Consider the following 17,522-nt stretch of genomic DNA (forward strand, 5'->3'; position numbering starts at 1 on the left):
AACTGATTTCTGTGCATTGATTTTGTATCCTTTGATTTTGCTGAATTCATGTATCAGTTCTAGCAATTTTTTGGTGGAGTCTTTAGGCTTTTCTACATAGAGTATCATGTTGTCTATGAAGAGTGTTAAGTTTGACTTCTTCCTTGCCAATTTGGGTGTCTTTTTTTTCCCTTTTATCGTTGTTTGATTGTTGATGCTAAGACTTCCAGTACTATGTTGAACAATAGTGGTGACAGTGGACATACCTGTCTTGTTCCTCACCTTAGCAGAAAAGCTTTTTGTTTTTTCCCATTGAGGATCATATTACTGTGGGTGTTTTGTATATGGCCTTTATGATATTGAGGTATGTTCCTTCTAGCCCTACTTTCTTAAGGGTTTTTTTTTATCAAGGGAAGTTGCTGTATTGTTCTGTATCTATTGAGAGGATCACATGCTTCTTCCTTTCTTTTATTAATGTGGTGTATCATGTTGATTGATTTGTGGATATTGAACTTTTCCTACAGCCCGGAAATAAATTCCCATTGATCGTGGTGAATGATTCTTTTTTTTTAAATTTTATTTATTATGAGAGAGAGAGAGAGAGAGAGAGAGAGAATCCCAAATAAGCTCCGCACTGTCAACATGGAGCCCCATGTGGGACTCAAATTCACAAATTGTGAGATCATGACCTGATCAAAAACCAAGAGTCAGATGCTGAGCTGACTGAGCTGCCCAGATACCCCAGTGATACTGGATTCTATTTGCTAGTATCTTGTTGAAAATTTTTGCATCCATGGTCATCAGGGATATTGGCCTGTACTTCTCCTTTCTAGTGGGGTCTTTGGTTTTAGAATCAAGGTAACTCTGGCCTCATAGAATGAGTTTGGAAATTTTCCTTCCATTTCTATTTTTTTGGAATAGTGTCTGAAGAATAGGTATTAACTCTTTAAATGTTTGGTAGTAGTCCCTTGTAAAGCCAACCAGACTTGGAGTCTTATTTGTTGGGAGATTTTTGATTACTGATTCAATTTATTTGCTGCTTCTGGTTCTGTTCATAATTTCTATTTCTTCTTGATTCAGTTTAGGTAGTTTATATTTTTCTAGGAATTTATTCATTTCTTCCAGATTTCCCAAATTCTTGACATATACTTGCTCATAATATTCAATTATAATTGTTTATATGTTTGTGGTGTTGGTTGTGACCTCTCTTCTTTCATTAGTGATTTTATTTATTATAATCCTTTGTCTTTTCTTTTTGATAAGTCCAGCTAGGGTTTATCAATTTTCTTAATTCTTTCAAAGAACCAGTTCTTAGTTTTATTGATATGTTTTACTGTTTTTTATTTATATATTATTTATTTCTGCTCTAATCTTTATATTTCCCTACCTTTTCTGGTTTTAGGCTTTATTTGCTGTTCTTTTTTTTCAGCTCCATTATGTCTAAGTTTAGGTTGTGTGTTTGAGACTGATTTTGCTTCTTAGAGAAGACCTGTATTGCTATATACTTTCCTTTTATGACCCAATGGTTTGGACTTTGCTTTGCTGCATCCCAATGGTTTTGGACTGTCATGTTTTATGTTAATTTGATTTCATTTACTTTCTACTTCATCTTTACTTTTCTGGTTGATCCATTCATTCATTAGTAGGATGTTTGTTAACCTACTAAGGTCTTTCTAAATTTTTTTTCTTATGATTCACTTCAAGTTTCATAGAATTGTGGTCTGAAAATACGCATGATATGATCTCAATCTTTTTGTACTTGTTGAGGCCTGATTTGTGATGCAGTATGTAATCTATTCAGGAGAATGTTCCATGTGCACTCAAAAAGAATGTGTATTCTGCTACTTTAAGATGAAATGTTCTGAATATATCTGTTAAGTCCATCTGGTCCAGTGTGTCATTCAAACCATTGTTTCCCTGTTGATCTTCTGATTAGATGATCTGTTTATTTCTGTAAGTGGGGTGTTAAAGTCCCATACTATTATTTTATTGTTATCAATGAATTCCTTTAAGTTTATTATTAATTGTTATATATTTGTATGCTTCCAAGTTTAGGGCATAAATATTTACAATTGTTAGATCTTCTGGTTGGATAGACCCCTTTATTATGATATAGTGACCTTCTTTATCTCCTATTACAGTCTTTGGTTTAATGTCTAGTTTCTCTGATATAAGTATGGCTACTCCAACTTTCTTTTTATGTCCAATAGTATGATAAATGGCTCTCCATCCCCTCATTCTCAATCTGGAAGTGTCTTTCAGCCTAAAATTAGTCTCTTGTAGGCAGCATTTTGATAGGCCTTGTTTTTTTATCCCATGTTTTTCTTTGTTTTTCCCCTGTTTCTTTTGACTAGATCATTTAGTCCATTTACATTCAGAGTAATTGTTGGTAGATATAAGTTTAGTTCCATTGTATTACCTGTAAAGTCGCTATTCCTGTAGAGTGTTTCTATTCCTTTCTAATCTTTGTTGATTTTGTCTTTCTTTCCTGCTTATAAGGTCTCCTTTAATATTTCTTGCAGAACTGATTTACTTTTCACAAACTCCTTTACTTTTTGCTTGTATTAGAAACTATTTATCCTTCTATTCTGAATGACAGCTTTGCTGGAGGAAGCATTCTTGACTGCATAGTTATCACATTTAGTACGTTGACTATATCATGCCACTCCCTTCTGGCCCGCCATATTTCTGTGGACAGGTATGCTACTGCCCTTATGTGTCTACCCTTTTTGTTTAAGGACCTTTTGTCCCCATCTGCTTTCAGAATTCTCTCTTTATCCTGTCCTTTGAAAGATCCACTATGATATATTTTGGTGTTGACCTGTTTTTGTTGATTTTGAGGGGAGTTCTCTGTGACCCTTGGACTTGATTGCCTGTTTCCTTTTCCAGATTAGGGAAGTTCTCAGCTATAATTTGTTCAAATAAACCTTCATCCCCCTTGTCCCAATCTTCTTCTTCTGGGACTCCTATAACTCAGATATTATTGTGCTGTATGCAATCACTGAGTTACTTAAGTCTATTTTCATGATCTAATAGTTTTTATTCCCTCTTTTCAGTTTCATTATTTTCCATAATTTTATCTTTTATATCACCTATTCATTCCTCTGCTTCTTCCATCCTCATTGTGATTGCATTCAGTCAGTTTTGCATCTTAGTTATAGCATTTTTTTATTTTTGCCTTACTAGTTTTTAGGTCTTTTATCTCTGTAGCAAGGGTTTCTCTGGTGTCTTCTATGCTTCTTTCAAGCATAGCTATTATTCTTATGACTGTTGTTCTAAATCCTTGTTCACATATATTGATTACCTCTGCTTTGAGTAAATCTCTGTGATTTCTTCTTGATCTTTATTTTGGGGAGTATTCCTCTATCTTGTCATTTTATCTAGGTTTCTATCTTTTCTGTGTTATGAAAGGCTGTTATGTTTCCTGTTCCTGAGATTAATGCTATATTAAGAAGGGGTCATATACTGTCCAGGGCCTGGTGCTTCAGTAAGTGTTTCTGGTATATGTGGTGTGCACTCTGCTGTTCGGTTTTGGCTGCTCTTCCCTACAGGTCAGTCCTATGCAGAGTTTCTCCTTATTTGCAGTGGGGAGTGTTTGGACCTTTAATAGCTCTGCTTTGATTTGTTTGTTAAAATATCCCCCTACAAAAGCCTTATCCAAAAAAAAGGAAAAGGAACAAAAGAAGCAAACAGACAAATAAAATACTATAAGCCAGATTCCAAAGAAAAAGAAAGAAAAAATAAGACTTGGTCCTATTTCCACCTGAACTGAAGCTGATGCTTTGGAGCACTCTATGATCAGTAGACTTGGTACATGTGGAAAGCCTGTGCTGGTCCTCTGTGGGAGAGGCCCACTGTCCTGGCTCACAGTCTGACATGCCCTAGCAACAAAGCACCTGCAAGGTGCAGGCAGTGGGGTTTGGTGTAAGCAGCTCCAACCTCCATTGGTGGTGCTGTGTTGCTTGTTGAAGTCCAACTGTGCTGGTGGGTGAGGAGAAAAACTTGCATCATCCTGCTTCCTCATTCATGGAGAGGGTATATCCCACCCACTATTGTTCACGAAGCCCTCAAAGAAAAGCAAATGGTCTCTCCTCCTGTATCCCAAGCTTTGGTCAGATTCCTGCCCTCACCCTGTCTGTGCCTGAGCCATCATCACACCTGGCACCACAGTTCTCCTGTGTTTTATCTCTGGTATGCAGTTGGGATTGAAAACTTCAAATCTTAAACTACCCAGCATGGTGCAGACCTGCTTCCTTCCTCTAGAGGAGAGCCTTGCTATGTTGTGTCTAGTGCTGTTTTGTCCCAGTAAAGCAGTCACATGGTCACACAGGTCCTTGGAGTTTATGATAAAACACAGTGAAAAGCAGCAACTGGTTTATCTGTCCTCTGTGCACACTTCTGTCTTTTACTGATGAAAGGATGCTCAATGGCACTTACCAGGTCTTTTGTCTTTAGAGAGGCAATATCCCTTCTTCAGGATGTACTCCAGGGAGGTGAATGTTCTCTCCCATTGCAACCCAGGGGATCCCTATACCACACTGTGTGCTCCTGGGCACCTGCCTTCCTTCTCCCCAGGAGTGCTGCTGCCCACATGGCTTGAATCTGTTGAATGGCATGGACTTACAAAATTCAGAATTTGAGCTTCAACGTTTGTAAAAACTTGCAATAGTCAGTTCCTCTTGATTTCCCAGTCAATGGTTTTGAATCCCAATTGCAGAGGTGTTTTTCTTGTGCAAACCCATTGCGCTATCTCTCCCCATCTCTCTTTCTCTTTCTCTCCTCTCTCAACATAAAAGGCTCCTTTCCTCCATGGCACCACAAGTTTTCTTTCCCCAATTCACTTTTCTGCACGTCATACATGCTGTGTTCTTTCCCTCTAATTGTGCAGATTGTTCTCTTAATCTCCAGATCAATTTTCTAGGTGTTCAAAATGATTTGATGGTAATCTAGCTGTGTCTGAAGGATGAGGCAAGCCCAGGGTGTCCCTACTACTCTACCATCTTAACTCCAATTTTCTCAAAAAGAAGTAACTTTTTGATATCGGTGTGATGTATTTGAAAGCTAATTGTACTATATCCAATATATTCCCCCTCAGCTGAAAAGATAAGGGGTTTATTTCCTACATCTGCTTTCTGAAAAAGAAGGTGGCACATATCTAATTTCAGGTCCAAGTCATGACAGACCTGGGAATAGAAGGCAGCCTTGTGGACCAATAACTGGCTTGGCATTCCCCATAGCTTATCTCACCCAAATGTGAATCAAAATTATTGCTGATTAATTACTCCCTCTAGGAAAATAGTTATTAATTGAACTATATTTAGGGAGCTATGTAGAGAGGCTAATAATATTCATCATCTACTTAGTCTTCAACCCCTTTAGATAGGTGATTTATGACCCCATCATTTTCCATCTTCGAGAAAAACCATTCATGAAACTGAAACTTTAGGATACCTATAATGACAAAAAACTGACATATGTAAAAAAAGCTTTCCAAATATGTCTCAATTTGAGTACATGGTGATTTTTTATAACCTATGAAATAAACCTACTGTTTCTCAATGATTACTTAATAAGATTCCAAGTAACTTTCTAAACCAAAGGGTTTTTCATCTATCTAATGATATCTTGATCTAATCATTGTAACTGACCTCTATAACCTTTAAGTTAAGTGGTCTTAGATTGTCCACCTTTGGCCAAAACTTTTAAACTTGCATTGTATTGAAGTGCCTGGAAATGGAATTCCAGTACTATACTTGTTCAAACAAGGAATTCCCATAATGCCAGAGAAGATATTGGTGGTGCTGGGGTCAATGCCTCTAAGACCAAAGAGCAGGCAATCTTGTCACAGAAGCCTATCTCCACATTTACTTCTATAGGAGGTAGTTTTTCCATACTGGGTTAAAGTGTTGGCTATCAACACTTCACTGAAGCTTGAAGGACTTCATTAAAGGGGCTTGGTACCATGTCGTAGTGCTTCCAAACACCGTACATAACTTAAAGCAACCCTTGCCAAACAAGTAAAACCACTATCTTCAATTGGCTAGCCTTCATCATGTTCATATTCAGCAGCTAAAAACACTAATCAAGCTCTATGTCTTATCAGCCAGAATTTTTAAAAAGTAAAAAAGGCTGTCCTATCATGAGAAATTCTCTGGCCTGAAAACTTTGTAGCAGATAATAAAACTTGAGCAGTATTGCAATATCCTAATCTTCAGAAATAGTAGGATATATGACTGGCCGGCATCCTACCACATTTGCAAGATATTTCTATAACAGGTCAGTGATAGAGCTCTCTCTAGTGATAATGGGTAATGATCAGACAGAAAAACTGTAAATCACTGGCATATAAGTGAGAATAAATAAGATTGTCTAGGGAGAGAGTATAGAGTGAGCAGAGAGGAGGATCTAGAATAAGGAACTCCAACATTTACCAACTGTGTGAGCTTGGGCAAGTCACTTAAACTCACCAAACATGTTTTAGTACATAAAAATGAGGAAAAAAAAACCACACACCATGGGGTAACTATGTACAACAATACATCATTCAATAAATGAGTAATCTAGCTAACATTCCCTTGCTGAAATGGAAAAGTGTTTTCATTTATTCTATGCCTCAAATATTTTACAATTCTTTCTTTTCTCCTTTAGTTCTTTGTGCTTTTAGACTGACTGTATTAATTTAGGGCTTATATAAGCATTTCTTAAATAAAATAAATATACAAATACACGAATCAACAATGAAAAGCTAAATAAAATAAAACTTTCAATCTCTGCTTTATGTATTGCCTAGATTTTATGGTAACATAGATAATGGCAAATGTAAAAAACCTGGTTAGAGAGTTATTAGCTGGTTCAGAAGCAGTATTAGGTTTGTTTTGTACATCTATAACACGATCATCTATATTGAAAAGAAAAGCCAAGAGAAAGAACACTAATATTTAATTTTGACTAAACTCCTAAGCTTCCTCAATTTCTGTTCCTATTTTTCTTGCCATTTTATTTAAGATTATCACTCCCTCAAATTTTCTGGTGTTATTTTTTAAAATATGTTTTCATAAACAATAAAATATCCATGCCATGAGGAAAAGTCACTGGATGAAATTTTCCATTATTACCAGTAGGGGGTAGCAAAGAAACATTATAATGTTTTGTTGTTCTGGTTTTGGAGAGGAACAGCCTCCTCTATAAAAATTCAAAAGCAAGAAATCTGTAGTTAAGGACTAAGGGCCAAATTATACAGAGGTTATGCCATCAGTTCAAATTAAAGAGATTCTTATAAAATTTTTGCTGATGTGTGTAATACAGCATTGTAAGCAAGAACCAATCAAGAAAAAAATTAACTGTAGATACTGAAGAATCACAACTGTTTTTTGTAAAGTATACATAAATGATGGAAATACATTTACCAAAATGTTATCCATACTTTTCCTTAGGTGGGAGACTATAGGAGCTTTTACCTCCCTTATCTCAATTTTTCCATGTCTTTCAAAATTCTGAATTAAAAATAATTTGCTTTTTAAAAATATACAAAATAAATGATGAAGAGAGAAGAATCCTCCAAAACAGAAGAAATGAAAAGTATCATGGCAACTTTGTCCAACCTTATTTAGATATATGTAAAAAGATTAGATATTTTTCTAGGAAAATGTAATTATTTTCAGAGAAGATAGTAAACAGAGTAATTTCCATAGAATTAATAGAGAAGGCCCTCACCCCCATATACACACACACAAAGCACTAGATCCAGCAGGGTCATGGAGGATTTCCAATGATATTTAAACTATTTCAGAGCATAAAAAAGGAAGAAAACTTCTACATTTTTAATGAAATGAGTATAAAATTGATATAAAAGTCTGAAAAAGATTGTATTTAAAAAGAAAATCATAGACCAATCCCTTTAATAAATATAAATGCTAAAATCCTGAACAAAATATTAGCAAACAGTATTTAGTGGCACATTAAAAAATAACCCATCATGATTAAGTGGAATTATTCCAGGAATGCGAGGATTTGTAGTTAATCATATTAATACATCAAAGGGAAAAATTTTATGATCATCTCCACAAATATTGAAAAGACAATTGACAAAAATTAATACTCCTTCATGAGAAAACACTTAATAAAAAAGGAAATAGATGAATATTTCCTTAACCTAATAAAGTATATCTCTCTGAAACCAAACATCAGCATTAGTCATAAGAAACACAGATTCAATCTCTGTAAAGTAAGGAAGAAGATTAGTATGCTGACTATGACCACTATTATTTAATACTATTTGAGATGCCAGACAATATAATTGGACAAAAACAGAAGCTAGAGTTATAAAAATTAGAAAAGAAGAGTAGAAACTGTCATAATTTATGTAAAGTAAAATCACATATATATAGAAAACAGAATTTTGCATAGAATAAAGTCACATCCATTTTTTCAAATAATGAGTTTAAAAGACATAACAAAAGAAGCTAGTCCATTTACAATAGCAACAAAATGGATAAAATATTTACAAATTAAAAATTGAAACCGTAGGGGAGGAGCCAAGATAGCACAACAGCATGGAAGGTTTTTGTGTGTCTCACGTCCATGAAATACAGCCAGACCAACACTAAACCATCCTACATACCTAGAAAACTGATTGGAGGATTAACACAACAATCTGCACAACCTGAACCACAGATTTCAGCAGGTACATGGCATGAAGAGGTGAACGTGGGGAGAGAGAAGCCAGTGGCAGGCAGGGAGCCACCTTTGCAGGCAGAGGACTGAGACTGAGGTGGGGGAGAATATGGGAAAAGCACCCCTCCCCAAAAGCAGCTGGAGAGAGAGTGGAAAATTGGAAACAGCTGCAGGGACTAAACTAAAAAGGGAGAAAGGAGAAAGGAAAGGGTTTAAATTCCATTAAGACTGTAAACAAAGAGGAGCACAAAGTCTGCAACTCGGCAGCTCCATACCTGGCGGTGCTCTGGTGGGAAGAGTGAATCCCCAGAAACAGAGGTCTGGGAGGTTCTCGAGCCACATGGGGAAAAGCGGTTCCCCTGCTGGAAGGACATTTGGTAGAGACTGTTGAAGACACCTGGTCCCAGCAGACCCCAGAAAACGGCCACATTACTGGTGCTGGAACAAGGTCGTTAAGAGTGAAGCCTGGTACCATATATGTGTTGTGATTTTCCATAATCCCTGAAAAGCTGAGCTACACTACCTCGTGAACCTTTTCTGGTGTGGACTGGCACCTGGCCACAGTCTCAGGGCACCAGCAGCAGCAGGGTCTAGCAGGCGTTCCTGGGTGCAGCTGGCATTTGGCCATTGCTCATTCAGCCATTGCTTGGTGAGAACCTACCGCAGAGGGGTGGAACAGGTCAAAGCCGCAGTCCTTCAGAAGTAAGGGGCTGGGGAAAACAGCCACATCTGAGACAAAAAATGGGAGAGAGGTACTGCCTGGTTCTTGGTAACAGTGAAGAAGTGGGGAGTGGATGAAAGCTGAAGACAGAGGACGGATGTGTGATTGCTGATCAGAGAGAAAAGTTCCCATTCTAGAAACTGGGTAGCTGGGTGACGCCATTTTCACCACTCCCGGGCATGCGCATAAGCACCTATGAGCCCTGCAACAATGCACCCCAGTAGGCTAGCAGTGCCATCTAGTGCAGAACAGAGCTGTTACACTGGGCCGCACCCAATTGGGCCAGCCTCCCTCTTCAAGAACACAAGTCTCACCACCTACTTAGTTTATGGACTATAAAGCGCTACATAATCTGACTTCCAGGGTAAAACAAAGTAATTTCAGTCCTATTTAAATGTGTTAGCAGGTCCATCTATTAAGGTTTTTTTTTCTTTTTTTCATTTTTCTTTTTATTTCTCTTTTACGCTATTCTTTTTCTTGAATACAGAAAGAGAAAAACTTCGTTTTTACTTTCAATTTTTATTAAAAATATTTTCTTTAATTATTTTTACTGTATTTTTTACTTTTAGTAATTTTTTTCAAATTCTATCTTTATTCCATCCTTCCATTTTAGTCTACTTCAATGTATTCACCTTTTCAAATTTTCAAACGATTTCCTTGTTTTTGTTTTTGTTTTTATTTTTTCTCTTTTTTGTTTCTTTTCTTTTTCTTGAAAGCAGAAAGTGAAAAAACTTCATTTTTACTTTCAATTTCTATTAAAAATATTTTCTTTAATTTTTTTACTATATTTTTTGCCCTTATGTAAATTTTTTCAAACTCTATTTTACTTCCATCATTTTATTTTAGTCTACTACATGTATTCACTTTTTCAAATTTTCAAACAATTTCTTTTTTCCCCTTTTTTCTCTTCTTTATTTCTTTTCTTTTTACTGAATATAGAAAGAAAAAATGTCATTTTTATTTTCAATTTTTATTAAAAATATTTTTCTTTAATTTTTTTCCTACTAGATTCTTTACTTTTGTGTAAATTTTTTCAAATTCTATTTTACTCCCATCGTCTCATTTTAATCTACTTCAGGGTATTCATTTTTTCAAATTCCCAAACGATTTCCTTTCCCCCTCCCCTTTTTCTTCTCTAATCTGTTAAGCCACTTTCAACACCAAGACCAAAACACACCTAGGATCTAGCATCATCTATTCGATTTTTTTCATGTGTGTTCTTAATTTTTTAATTTTAATTTTTTTAATTTAAATTTAAATTTTTCTACCTCATTAATTCCTTTTCTTTCTTCAAAATGACAAAATGAAGGAATTCACCCCAAAAGAAAGAGCATGAAGAAACAACAGACAGGGATTTAACCAACACAGATAAAGCAAGATGTCTGAACCAGAATTTAGAATCATGATAATAAGAATACTAGATGGAGTCAAAAATATATTAGAATCCCTTTCTGCAGAGATAAAATAAGTAAAAAACAGAATGAAATAAAAAATGCTATAACTGATCTGCAATCATGGATGGATGCAGCGGCAGCAAGGATGGACGAGGCAAAGCAGAGAATCAGTGATATACAGGACAAATTTATAGAGATTGATGAAGCAGAAAAAAAGGGAGATTAAGGCAAAAGGGCACGATTTACGAATTAGAGAAACCAGTGACTCATTAAACAGGAACATCAGAATCATAGGGGTCCCAGAAGATAAAGAGAGAGAAATAGGGATAGAAGGATTATGTGAGCAAATCATAGTGGAAAACTTTCTTAACCTTGGAAAAGACACAGACATCAAAACCCAAGAAGCACAGAGGACCCCCATTAGATTCAACAAAAAATGGTCATCAACAAGGCATAGCATAGTCAAATTCACAAAATACTCAGGCAAAGAGAGAATCATGAAAGCAGCAAAAGAAAAAAAGTCCCTAACCAATAAGGGAAGACAGATAAGGTTTGTAGCAGACCTATCCACAGAAAATTGGCAGGCCAGAAAGGAGTGGCAGGATATATTTAATGTGCTGAATCGGAAAATATGCATCCAAGAATTCTTTATCCAGCAAGGCTGTCATTCAAAATAGAAGGAGAGATAAAAAGTTTCCAAACAAAAATTAAAGGAGTTTGTGACCACTAAGCCAGCCCTGCAAGAAATTTTAAGGGGCAGTTTTTGAGGGGAGAAAAGATGAAAAAATATATGTATAAATAAATAAATACCAAAAGCAACAAAGATTAAAAAGGACCAGAGAACACCACCAGAAACTCCAACTCTACAAGCATCATAATGGCAATAAAGTCATATCTTTCAGTACACACTCTAAACGTCAATGGACCCCATGCTCCAATCAAAAGATACAGGGTAACAGAATGGATAAGAAAAAAAGATCCATCTATATGCTGTTTACAAGAGACCCACTTTAGACCTAAACACAACTTCAGATGGAAATAAGGGGATGGAGACCCATGTAACACGCTAATGGTCAACAAAAGAATGCTGGAGTAGCCATACTTATATCAGACAATCTAGACTTTAAAGACTGTATCAAGAGATGCAGAAGGGCAATATATCATAATCAAGGGGTCTATCCACCAAGACGACCTAACAATTGTAAACATTTATGCACCAAAGTGGTAGCACCCAAATATATAAATCGATTAATCACAAACATTGTGATAAATCAATTAATCACAAACTCATTGATGGTAATACCATAATAGTAGGAGACATCCACACCCCACTCACAGCAATGGACAGATCATCTAATCAAAAAATCAACAAGGAAACAATGTCTTTGAATGACACACTGGACCAGATGGACTTCACAGATATATTCAGAACATTACATTGTAAAGCAGCAGAATATACATTCTTCTCCAGTGCACATGGAACGTTCTCCAGAATAGACCATATACTGGGACACAAATCAGCCCTAAGGAAGTACAAAAAGATCGAGATCACACCATGCATATTTCCAGACCACATCGCTATGACACTCGAAATCAACCACAAGAAAAAATTTGGAAAGGTAACAGATACTTGGAGAATGAATAACATCCTACTAAAGAAAGAATGAGCTAACCAAGCAGTTAAATAGGAAATTAAAAAGTATATAGAAGTCAATGAAAATGATAACACCACAACCCAAAACCTCTGGGACGCAGCAAAGGCGGTCATAAGAGGGGAGTATATAGCAATCCAGGCCTTCCTAAAGAAGGAAGAAGGATATCAGATACACAACCTCACCTTACGCCTTAAGGAACTGGAAAAAGAACAGAAAATAAAACCCAAAACCAGCAGAAGACAGGAAATAACAAAGATTAGAGCTGAAATTAATGCTATTGAAACACACACACACACACACACACACACACACACACGCAAAATCAGTAGACTAGATCAATGAAGCCAGAAGCTGGTTCTTTGAAAGAATTAACAAAATTGATAAACCACTAGCCAGATTGATCAAAAAGAAAAAGGAAAGGACCAAATAAATAAAATCCAGAATGAAAGAGGAGAGATCACAACCAACACAGCAGAAATAAAAACAATAATAAGAGAATATTATGAGCAATTATATGCCAATAAAATGGGCAATCTGGAAGAAATGGACAAATTCCTAGAAACATATACATTACCAAAACTGAAACAGGAAGAAATAGAAAATTTGAACAGACCCATAATCAGTAAGGAAATTGAATTAGTAATCAAAAATATGCCAAAAAACAAGAGGCCAGGCCAGAAGGCTTTCAAGGGGAATTCTACCAAACATTTAAGGAAGAGTTAACACCTATTCTCTTGAAGCTATTCCAAAAAATATAAATGGAAGGAAAGCTTCCAAACTCTTCCTATGAAGCCAGCATTACCTTTATTCCAAACCCAGACAGAGACCCCACTAAAAAGGAGAACTATAGACCAATTTCCCTGATGAACATGGATGCAAAATACTCAACAAGATATTAGGCAACTGGATCCAACAATACATTAAAAAAATTATTCACAACGACCAAATGGGATTTATACCTGGTATGCAGGGCTGGTTAAATATCCACAAAACAATTAACGTGATTCATCACATGAATAAAAGAAAGGACAAGAACCATATGATCCTCTCAATAGATGCAGAGAAAGTATTTGACAAAATACAGCATTCTTTGTTGATAAAAACCATCAAGAAAGTAGGGATAGAAGGAGCATACCTCGAGATCATAAAAGCCATATATGAACGACCCAACGCTAATATCATCCTCAATGGGGAAAAACTGAGAGCTTTCCCCCTTAGGTCAGGAACAAGACAGGAATGTCCACTCTCACCAGTGTTCTTCAACATAGTTTTAGAAGTCTTACCCTTCGCAATCAGATAACAAACAAATAAAAGGCATACGAATCGGTCAGGAGGAGGTCAAACTTTCACTCATCACAAATGACATGATACTCTATATGGAAAACCCAAAAGATTCCACCAAAAAACTGCTAGAATTGATTCATGAATTCAGCAAACTTGTAGGATATAAAATCAATGCACAGAAATCGGTTGCATTCTTATACACCAACAATGAAGCGACAGAAAGAGAAATCAAGGAATTGATCCCATTTAGAGTTGCACAAAAAAACATAAAATACCAAGGGATAAATCTAACCAAAGAGGTGAAAAATCTGTACACTGAAAACTATAGAAAGCTTATGAAAGAAATTGAAGAAGACACAATAAAAATGGAAAAATATCCCATGCTCCTGGAGAGGTAGAACAAATATTGTTAAAATGTCAATACTACCCAAAGCAATCTACATATTCAATGCAATCCCTATCAAAATAACACCAGTATTCTTCACAGACCTAGAACAAATAATCCTAAAATTTGTACGGAACCAGAAAAGACCCCGAATAGCCAAAGCAATCTCAAAAAAGAAAACCAAAGCGGGCGGCATCACAATCCCAGACTTCAAGCTATACTACAAAGCTGTAATCATCAAGACAGTATGGTACTGGCACAAGAACAGACACTCAGATCGATGGAACAGAATACAGAACCCAGAAATGGACCCACAAACGTATGGCCAACTAATCTTTGACAAATCAGGGAAGAATATCCAATGGAATAAAGACAGTCTGTTTAGCAAGTGGTGCTGGGAAAACTGGACAGCAACATGCAGAAGAATGAACCTGGACCACTTTCTTACACCATACACAAAAATAAACTCAAAATGTATGAAAGACATCAAGGCAAGACAGGAAGCCATCAAAATCCTTGAGGAGAAAGCAGGCAAAAACCTCTTTGATCTTGCCCGCAGCAACTTCTTACTGAACACGTCTCCGGAGGCAAGGGAAACAAAAGCAAAAATGAACTACTGGGACCAAATCAAAATAAAAACTTCTGCACAGTGAAGGAAACAATCAGCAAAACTAAAAGGCAACTGACAGAATCGGAGAAGATATTTGCAAATGACATATCAGATAAAGGGTTAGGATCCAAAATCTATAAAGAACTTATCAAACTCGACATCCAAAAACCAAATAATCCAGTGAAGAAATGGGCAAAAGACATGAATAGACATTTCTCCAAAGAAGGTAACCAGATGGCCAACTGACACATGAAACAATGCTCAACATCACTCATCATCAGGGAAATACAAATCAAAACCACAATGAGAGACCACCTGACACCTGTCAGAATGGCTAACATTAACAACTCAGGCAGCAACAGATGTTGGTGAGGATGTGGAGAAAAAGGATCTCTTTTGCATTGTTTGTGGGAATGCAAGATGTTACAACCACTCTGGAAAACAGTATGGAGGGTCCTCAAAAAACTAAAAATAGAACTACCCTACGACCCAGCAATTGCACTACTAGGCATTTATCCAGGTGTGTTGTTTCGAAGGAACACACACACCCCCATGTTTATAGCGGCACTATCAAGAATAGCCAAAGTATGGAAAGAGCCCATATGTCCATCGATGGATGAATGGATAAAGAAGATGTGGTATATCTATACACAGTATCACTTGGCAATAAAAAAGAATGAAATCATGCCACTTGCAACTACGTGGATGGATCTGGAGTGTATTATGCTAAGTGAAATTAGTCAGTCAGAGAAAGACAAAAATCACATGACTTCACTTATATGAGGACTTTAAGAGGCAAACAGATGAACATATGGGAAGGGAAACAGAAATAATATAAGAACAGGGAGGGGGACAAAACAGAAGAGATTCATAAATATGGAGAACAAACTGATGGTTACAGGAGGGGTTGTGGGAGGGGGATGAGCTAAATGGGTAAGGGGCACTAAGGAATCTACTCCTGAAATCATTGTTTCACTATATGCTAACTAAATTGGATGTAAATTAAAAACAATAAATGAAACAAGTTAATAAAAAAATGAATTAAAAAAACCCAACAACTCATGAACTGTGAGATCATAACCTGAATCAAAGTCAGACGCTTAACTGACTGAGCCACCCAGGCACCCCAGACAGTTAATTCAGATTTGTATAAATGCTTTGTTGTTGTTTTTAAATACAATAACACATAGTAAAAAAATTGAAATTATATAATTAATAGAAGAATATAATTATTAGAAGAAAACATTAGAGAAATACAAGTTTGAAATGGGGGATTTTGTTTCTACAATCTAAATATATAAGCCATAAGTGACAAAGGAAATTTCACTGCATTAAAAACAATACAAACAAAACAGAAAAACTTCTATGTAGTCAAATCGCCATGAACAAAGATAAGTGACAAAGCTAAGGAAACGTATTTGCAAATCATACTGTACTAATCAGGGTCCCAGGAGCAAACAGTTGATCCAAGGAGAGTTTGTTTGTTTTATGACTCATTTTATCTGGGAAAATAGCATCTTTTTGGCTACTTCTTTACACCATGTAAAGCAGAAATGCCTCCTCCAATTTCAGCTCCACAAATACTTCCAGCTCTTTTTTATTAAGTTTTTAAAATTTTAATTCCAGTAGAGTTTGTGGGGGATAAGCTTAGGAATTCCCCAGGCTTACAACAATGGGTTAACAAGGCATAAAGAAGTACAAAGCCATAGGATGTTCACATCTGAGTTTGGGTAAACAAGATTAGGCGCATAAGGATAGAGAAGGGGGTATTAGGCCCCTAGAATAGAGTAAAGGGGGGCTGGGGCCCCCAGAATAAAGTAGAGAGGTGCTTAGTCACCCAGACTAGGGAGGGCCAAAGGCCCCAATATAGAACATAGGTATAAACAAGATCAGGTGTTCAGGGCGGAAGCACCACTCAATTTAGTACTATAGCAGTAATCTGCTTTCACAGGAAGGAAGGACCAAGTTAGGTAAACAGGTACATTGGGCTATAGACCACTGCTCTGCACTGCAGGGCAAAGTTGCCCAGAGCTGAGATGATTAACAAAAGAAAGGTGCATTGTCAACTCTGAGGTCACATGTCCTATCTGTCTCATCCCCTAGGCTAGCTAAGGTAAACAGAGGTGGTGCCTCATCTCTTCTGTAAACAACCTTCTGCCCGACCACACAGTGCCAGGATTTTGTTTTGTATTAACCCAAACCCCTAACCCCAAATATTTTCAAGAATCCCTTTTCCTCACATACCCAAGTTAATGTTCACAGTTTCATTGTCTCTTTGTGCACGTCCATCACCATGTTTGTAAGCCTTCTGATCCTAATAAATGGGGCAAAGACCCTTATTCGAGGCTCTTGTCTTTTCCTGGACATTAGCCATCTCTCGCATTTTAATCCTGTGTCCCGCTCTCTTGCTAGACAAGAGAGAACATTAGACCCAGAGTCTATGACAAGAGTTAACATCCAGTGTGATATTAGTTTCAAGTGTAAAATAGAGATTCAACAATTCTATACATCACTCAGCACTCATCATAAGTGTACTCTTTAATCCTCATCACCTATTTCATCCATCACTCCACCCACCTCCCCTCTTGTAACCATCAGTTTTCTTCTCTATGGTTAAGAGTCTGTTTCTTAGTTTCTCTCTCTCTCTCTCTCTCTCTTTTATCTTCATTCCATTCTTTTCTTTCTTAAATTCCAGATATGAGTGAAATCATATGGTATTTGTTTTCCTCTTACTGACTTATTTTACTTATAATTATACTCTCTAACTCTGCCCATGTTCTTGCAAATGGCAAGATTTCATTCTTTTTTATGACTGAATTTT

Source organism: Prionailurus bengalensis, chromosome X (assembly GCF_016509475.1).
Source record: "Prionailurus bengalensis isolate Pbe53 chromosome X, Fcat_Pben_1.1_paternal_pri, whole genome shotgun sequence".
Taxonomy (NCBI): Eukaryota; Metazoa; Chordata; class Mammalia; order Carnivora; family Felidae; genus Prionailurus; species Prionailurus bengalensis.